General features: G+C 41.6%; 1 long non-coding RNA gene across 10 annotated transcripts in view; it reads right to left on the reverse strand.

Moving 5' to 3' along the window:
* Window positions 1-8,689, reverse strand: part of LOC106016692 (uncharacterized) — a 255,490-nt gene that overhangs the window by 17,545 nt on the left and 229,256 nt on the right. The window lies entirely within an intron of this gene.

Genomic DNA, 8,689 nt, shown 5'->3' on the forward strand with positions numbered 1-8,689 from the left:
TTGCCTAACTGTCTTCATTCTGTGAAATCCACTACTTTTGCTGGCACAAAAATACATGAAAAACATGAGGGAATGAGTGCATCAGAGAGAGCAAAAGAGGCCAGGCAAACCTCCTTGTGAAGGTAGAGCACACACCTCAGAAAAGGGGTTTCTTTACTCTTCAGAACATGAGTCGGCTGCACAGGTGGAACAGTAAGAATACAGTTTGCCATCTAACATGATTCAAGTGACTCAAGCTGCACTGAGCTTTTCATTACAATTTTTTATTTCCTCTAATCCCAGACACCCTCCACCATGAGAAAATGCTGGTGATGAAGGTCATTTGCCTTTGGCAGCACCTAGAAGGCAAAACAGAAGTGTAGCAGCTTGTGCTACACGATATCTACAGAATATAGGGAAGTGGAAAATGAACCATATTTTGGACAAAAAGTACATAGGATTATCCAACTGGAAGACATACACTAAAATGAAAAATGATCTTGACTATCACCTCCCTGATCTTCATTTGAACTAATGACTAGTTGCCTCCAGTCTTTGTCTTCCAGGGAAGACAATTGATTTCATATTTGCATAGCTATACAGTCCCAGTTCTGGCCATGGTCTCTGATCATTAGCACAAGTCCTAAAAACAGTGAGTACAATTTGCTCCCTTCAACAGCCAAAGACACTTACCATAACCTAACACAACTGCATTCAACATGCTTGTGACATTCAAACATAGGGCAGCCCAAATCAAGCAAAATGTCAGAGATAGGTGCAGAGAGCTGGGACTCAGCTCTGAAGTTGAGGAAGGTTGCAAATATCCTGCAGAGCCTGTGTGAGGTGTAACAAAGTTACTGTCACCCAACAACAACCTGATAAATGGCTGGAGAACATGAGGCCTTTTGTTACCAGATCCTTCATTCTGCAGGGGAAAAAAAAAAAAAATACTGAAATTGGAGGAACTCCTCAAGTAGCAGCAGAGGATTGCTGGTATATAATTAGTGCAACTGATTACTCCAGCAAATAGCCAGAAGTAGCCATTTCTTCCCTCATGTTACATCCAGTACAGTAATAAAGTCCTTTTTAACGACTTTCAGCCATGAAGGAAATCCGAGAGAAACTGGCTTCTAACCCTGGACTTCAAATTCAGGAGAACTGAAGGAGAGATGGAGCAGAGTTCAGGACTCCCTCTATCTATTATCCAGGGCCAATGGGAAAGAGAGCAATTTTTATAGCATTTTGAAAGGCTGTTTACAAACTGTTGGCCTAGAAGGAAATCTTGGAAACCACTCACTGTCGATGCAACAAGCCAGGTGTACCCTGCAGGGATATTCATGCAGAAGGAGCATGAAAGACAAGTTAGGTGCTAATGTTTTCCAAAGCTCCATATGAATAAGTTACTTCACAGTTATGGCTGGGTGAATTTGCAGTGAATAACTTATTAAATTAAAATATTCTTTTTTCTTTTCTTTTTCTGTACAGAATGTCATGAGCTTCTCAGTTTTTCAGTTGAAATTATTTTCTGAGTTTTTCTTTGTCCAGAGCAATTCTTTGCAAGACTAGGCAAAATAATGCTGAAATTCAGAGTATCAGACAGAGATCAGGTATTTCTTTTCCTTGTTTAGATAATGAGTCATTTTGAATAAAGTTTCTGATTCAATACTTAAGTTTCTAAAGAAAAAAAAAAAAAAAAGGCCTTGTGTAAACACTGCTTAATATTTACTTAAATGCTACTGTTTCAATAGCCAGTATTAAATTCATTCAATATACTATTTTGTATATATTATTTTGAAAGTCAGCAGGAAAAAAAAAAACTCATGAATAATCAAACAAACTGTTTAAATCATTTAAACACAGCATTATCTGAGGGTTAAGTAATGTTTGCCTATTTGCAAACACAGTTGCATGAAGCAGACTGTAAAACACATACCTTGAAATGCAAGGTAAAAGAAAGTGGTTTACAGCTACAAGCTAAAACTATTTCTACTACTTTCACACAACTGAACAAAACTGGAATTTTGAACTCAGAATAACTTCAGTTACCTATTTCACTTGGTTTGTAAAACACAGAGGCCCAGCTACACATATAAATCAGCAATGGTGAAGTATAGGATGCCATATACCTTGACCCCCCTCACCAGGAACAAAAGATCAGTGCTCTCAGCTCTCCTGATGGACTGCATTTCTTGTTTATCCTCTTTCAATGTTCCTCAGAAAAATTCAGTTGTGCCAAGCTACTAAACACATTGTCAGCATGTAACAATGGGGGAAAAGGATAAAAATTCTTATGCATGATAAAAGAATATTGAAAATACATGTATCATCTTAGGCTGTTCTATATTGTTTGATGGTACACTTGGTACATTACAACATATTTTAAGTCATTATTTTGGTTAAGTCCAATCTCCACTTGACACTTACAATTTAAGAGAATTAGGGTATTTCATATACGACTTGTTATTCTTTCTGCCAAAGGGGAGAACAAACTCCACAAAAGGGAAATTACAGAGATGCAAGTTACCCAGGATAATGGGGATATGGAATCAGGCAACATTTATGTTTCATTTTGCTAATGGATTACAATACTTCTCTTTAGTTAGGAGCTTATGGATAACGCGGATGCACACAGTCTTTGCTTTTTAAGTGTAGTCCAACAAGATGCATTGTACGATATTCTTACTAAGTGTCAAAATGAGCCCAAGTGGCAGATTATATATTTGCTTACCTACATTTAACACTGGCATGTCTCCATTCATTCACACTAGGGTAAATAAACTGAGGCTCTGGCTCTGTATTCCCCCTTGTTTGATCTCACTCTAGATCAGTGATGCCAAACCACCAGCACTGGCAAACGGAGATCTGGGCTGGCACCAGTGACAATGAGCAAACAACACTTTCAAAACATGTTTGACGCCAGATACCAAGGAGCACCCTCCCTACTCTAGGAGCTCATTGCTAGAAAGTCTTTCTGCTCTGAACTCCGTAACTACCTCCTGCATATTGTTAGAGGGCCCAATGTGACATTTCTCTTCTGTTGACTCTTAAAAAGAAATCCACTGTATTTATCCCCAAAACTGATGCATAGGTTCTTGCTGACCTGGTTAATCCAATAGTGGGTTTAAGCATGGACTAAATCGGTAACGCACAGAAAGTGGACCTGAACTGGCCAAAATTTAGAGGTCAACAGCCATATCTCAAACCATTCACCTCTTACTGCTTTAGTAGAACACCACAAAACAGAAAGCAGAGAATGACCTGGGAAAGTCATGCGTGAGAACTGGATAGAGAAAAATGAGTGTATCTGTTCTTGCTGGAAAGGTCTAGGAGTTTTAATTATTACATTGCCTTCTAATGGGGGCTCCTGGATAGCGGGGGGACCTATGCTGCTCCGATGCTGTTTTGCACTCTCTTCCTCCAGCCTGCAAGCATGAGAAGCAGGGTGCAGCACCCCGTGAGACAGTACGCGAAGCAATGTGTGGTGATGACCTCCAGTGCCAGGTCCACCTGGACGACAGGGGACCAAAGGCCACGTCCTCCCCACACCCCAGCGGGGCAGCGGGGAGGGTCCGGGCCGGATCCCCTGCAGGGGGGTGTGCTCCTATCTACTGAGGCGGCAGGGGCGGGCAGTTTATTGACCGGCAGGGCCAGGATCAGCACGCCCGGTACTTGCTCCCGGCCAGGGGGAAGCGAGCAGTGCTGGGGGCCCACCCACGGCCGCCCCAGGCCCCTTCCCGCAGCGCTGCCCCCGCCGCAGCCCCCACCCGCCGCAGTGGCCGCCGCCCCCCACCAGAGGGCGTCGCGACCCCGCGTTCGGGCGGGAGACCCGGCCCCGGCCCCGGCCCGGTGGTCCCAGGGCTTTGCCCAATGTCACCCCCCAAACACCCCCCAGAGGGCTTTGGTCACCAGGAGGTAGCCTCCGCTTCTCCCGAGGAAACTCTTTTCTGCGTAGCTTTCTTTTACATCGCAGCCCACCCTCTGTTTTTGGGGCAGCACTGGCTTTTTATCGTACGTGGGAGTCAGCGCCTGGTGTGGTGGGGCATTGTGGAAAGAAAAAACAGCTATAAGCGGAGATAATCTGAGCTGACTCAAAGTTCACACCCCATGGAGCTGCCGAGCAAAGCCAAGCGGATGGGAGAGGGATGTTTCATAAGAATCAACTGCTTGTTACAGAGCGAGAGGGGGGAAAAGTGATCCCCTCAAGACAGATATCACTGCCAGACCATATTGGTAAGATTGCAAGTTACAAATACAACTGAAGCCAGAGAATTTGCCAAAGGAAAAAAAAAATGACAGAAAACAGATGCAAAACAACAAAAAGATGCCAGAATAAAATGAGTTTTAGGCCAGCACTGGAACACACCGCAATCCCTCACCATTCAGGATGATTTAAATGGATGGAAAAGGGATTAAGGTCTAATCCAGCAGTTGCTCTGTTTGAATTAATCTCATAGGAGTCAGTCAGGATACATATATTGAGAAACAGAAGGACAGAAAGAGAGGAAAGAAAGAGAGAAAGAAGAGGGAAAGAAAGAGAAGAAAGAACAAAGAGGAAAGGGGAAAGAAGGGAGAGAGAAGAAAAAAAAAAGAGAGAAGAGGAAAAAAGGAAGAGAGAGGAAAGAGGAAAGAGAAGAGAAAGAGAGATAGATAGAAAGAAAGAGAGAAAGAAATAGAAAGAGGAAAGAAAGAAAGAAAAAGAAAGAAAGAAAGAAAGAAAGAAAGAAAGAAAGAAAGAAAGAAAGAAAGAAAGAAAGAAAGAAAGAAAGAAAGAAAGAAAGAAAGAAAGAAAGAAAGAAAGAAAGAAAGAAAGAAAGAAAGAAAGAAAGAAAGAAAGAGAAGATCAGTCCCTAAATATTATCTGAGGAGACCTGAAATGGATCCTTGAGTTACACTGTTTTTAAAATACTAATTATCTGATCCAAACCCTCCCAGATATTTCAAACAAAAAAGGAGGTGTTGCTAAATATGAATATGAAGTTCTTCCTGAAATACTGAACCCCAAGCATCCTGCCAGTTTTTGGCTGCAGCAGAGGCAGTAGCCATTTCATTCACATTCGCTGGGGCCCTCTCCAGCATTGCAAAGGCTTCCTTGGCTGTGATCTTGCTTTCAAATGCCACTGATTTTCTGGGACAGTCTTTACTATGAGGAGACTGTCCCACTGGGTCTTGGGTTTCCTGAGAGCCTGAGTGATTAAAGAGATTCTTCTTCCTTTTGAACTCAAACATTTTCCAGAGCTGCCTTCCCTTCCCTGAGAAACCCTATCAATCTGAGGCAGGGCACTGAAATATCTACACCAGTACTGCCAAAACAGCCTTGCATATTTCCAAGCAGTTATGCAGTCTTTAGTAAATCACCTAAGCATGAGCAAACTGTGCTTCAGGCAGAGGAAAAAAAAAAAAAAAAAAAAAAAAAAAGGACAAATCAGGATTCTGGGGATGAGGAGTGCCCAGAGAAGCTTATGTAGACACACTGGAAGGAAAGACAAAATAGAGTGCTAGCCCCAGCTCCTAACACACAGCATCAGCAACTTGTTTCTGTATGTGTGAGTCTCTTTGTGTGTGCAGGTGGGTGCATCTGTGGCAGGAATCATCTCTCAAAAAGGGAGTCCTATAAATACAAGCAAAACGCGATAGTCCAAGGATGATATACCCATTTCAGCAATTCTGACTATAAACAGTGCAGGGTTTGTGGTTGTCCAGAAGCCCTCAACCTCTCCAGAGGGACTTGCAGTTCCTTGCAGAATTGAGAACACTCTGGAGGATATTGAAATATTAAAAAATAAAAATAATTTTAAAAAAAATACACCAACACAACAACAAAGAGAGCTGAGATTAGTCCTGCATCTTTTCTCCAAGTAATAAAGTAAGCCCATTACATTGTCGCACCATGTAAAAAACAACCTAGACCACAAACTCAAAGAATAAGGAGCCTTTTGAGGAGTCAGGGTTCTGATTACAGTGCTTACCAGTTTTCTGGGAAGTGAGAGGAGGGACTGAATAGGATCTCTCAGGAAAAAAAAAAAAAAAAAAAAAAAAAAAAAAAAAAAAAAGGCTGGGAATATGAGTCCTTCCTTCTCATTTCAGAAGCAAATCAACAATAATGCAATCTTGCCTCTGAGGAGAGGTAAAGAAAGAGATGAAACCTGAATGGCAACACCCTCCTTTACAAAAATAAAAAATAAAAAATTTTGGCTAAGCTGGCATGAATGAAAAATTCCAATGGCACTCAAAAGTAAATACTTACCATTGAGTTGCCCAAGTTGGGCCCATGTGAGATACCCACCAACAACATGGAGGAGGTGCTGGCACCTTGTGATGCAGACAGCCAGGGAACTGAAGGGAGGACATTGGCAATGCCACTTGGCAGGCAATAGGGGTCACAGCTGGGATATCAGACCTGGGATATTTAGCCAAATGTGGAGGCCTGGATTTGCTCCTCAGTGCTATACTGAGCATAAAACACACCTACCTTCAAACATCACTGTCTGCATTCTCATTTTTCCAGGAAAATATTGGCAATTGTATTACCCTACCAATATCAATTGTGCATTTGTGCCTGTTTCTGTACAGCCTGTGCACTGGAAATGTGTTTTGGCTTCGGTTCAAATCCATTTCAGTGCCCCCAAAGAGATCTTCATTGTTATAAAGGCTTGCTGAGATTGTTTCCAGTTTATACACAACTGTTTCTAAACCCTGGGACTTGGGCTTTTGGTTGTCTATCGGGGAAGAGTGGCAAAGATTAAAGAAGTGCATGCCTTTGGCTGCATACTTTAAAATAAAACAGCCGTGGTTTTCACAAACCTCTTTTAAGGTGTAGTAAATCCGACTTTCTAAATGCCCAAGGCTGTGTTTATCTATAAGTATCTTGGGGGAGATTGCTATGTCTATTAATCTGTTTTCCTGTTTCCTTACCTCAGGGCTTAAAGGCTACATAAACCAACCAGCTAGAAGGCTGTTAGGGAAAGTCTCCACAGACGAGTATCTCCCTCTACTTTCTCTTCTTAAGCAACACACTCCTAGTACAGGGAAATCATTAAAGTTTACTATAAAGCAGGAGCTATAGATGAGGGTGATATGATAGGGACAAACCAGCATGATTTCTGTCTTAGAAGAAACTGTGTGTCTCCGACATGTTAGAGGCCTTTGAAAGAGTTAACAAAACAGAAGATAAAGGACAACCAATGGCTATATTTTATTTAGATTTTCAAAAGGCTTTTGATAAAGTTCCTGAGAAGAGGCTATAAAGGAAACTTAGTAACCACAAGGTGAGAGGTAAAGTCCTGCATGGATAGGGGGAGAAAAAAGCCCATGGTTGAGAGAGCAGAAACAAAGAGTAGGAACAAATGGTCCATCTCAGCATGGAAGGGGGCTAGGGGTAGGGTGCACCAGGGATTAAAAATAAGATGTGTGCCTGGGATATTTATTAATGATTTGAAGACCATGGTGAAGAGCAAAGGTGGCAAAGTTTGTGTCACACAAAATGAGGTAGGTGGGTCAAATGAAGTATGAGAAACTGCAGAGAGTGATAAAATGAAGAAAAGTGAGATATCGGATGAAATTAAACCCAGGCAAGAGAAGAATGTTATGTGGAGAACACTAGAAACTGCGCATGCAGTTGGGTAGGTTTTGAATTACTTTTAAACATCTCAAAACACATCAGTATAGACAGCTCAAGGAAACTGGCTGCTGACTGTGCAGTGGTGGTTGGGAAAGAAGGCAGGCATCAGTCTTTATGAAAAAAAGAGTTTAAAAAACAGTAAAGAAAATACTATAACCCTGTGGTATCATTTTAGCAGACAGCACAATATATTTTTGCTTTGGTCATTACATTCAGTTGCAGCCCTCCCTGTCACAAAGGAGAAGTGGGGAAATGGGATGGTGAGGGACTCAGTGAGGCTGGGTGTCCTCTGGCTCTGCCTCTCATGCTTGGGTACATGTGAGGCTCAAAAGGCACAGCCTCCAGCAGAAGTTTTTTTCGGAGATGAGGGTAGTCAGCACAGCTCTCTTGCTGTTCACTGTTATCTAAAAGAGATGAGCTCATACCACAGCATTTCCTGTCAGCAGGCCACGAACAGCTGCCTGGTTTGATTAAATTTTGGGGAAGATAGTCTATTTGAGACATTTTTGCTTCCAAACAGGTTAGAAATGGCCAACTAGTTCAAAGGTTACTGGCCACAGCAAAGGCAGAAATACACACGTTCACACACATGTAGAAACAGCATTTTCTGAGCTGAGCTGAAAAAAGCAACACTAAAAGTTCATTAAAAGCAGCCAGAAAAGTGAAGAATGAAGTAAACTATGGCAGAAATACAATATAGTTGGCTATATTGATACAATATATATCAGATAAATTTAATAAATATCTCTCTAGATATATTGTACCAAGAAGGCCAGGTGGATACTCTGTCTTTCCACGTTATGCTATAAAAGCATTGGCACACATTTAAGTTAGAGTTATGAAATGTATTTTATTGCACTGTAATTGGGTTTTCTGGGCTTTGACATCTATCTTTACTAAAAATTGACACTTAAAATCAATATTTATTTGGGGCTGACAGTTATCACAAGTTAGAGGTTTTGCTCAGTCTTTCAGTCATTTTTAACAGTAGGCAGAGATACTGTGCTCTGCGTCTAAGAAGGTAGGATCCACAGACAGGAGGCATCCAAAACCAAGGCTTACTGAGTAAATATATACATTACTAGGACAAAA

This window comes from Anas platyrhynchos, chromosome 3 (genome assembly GCF_047663525.1).
Source record: "Anas platyrhynchos isolate ZD024472 breed Pekin duck chromosome 3, IASCAAS_PekinDuck_T2T, whole genome shotgun sequence".
NCBI lineage: Eukaryota > Metazoa > Chordata > Aves > Anseriformes > Anatidae > Anas > Anas platyrhynchos.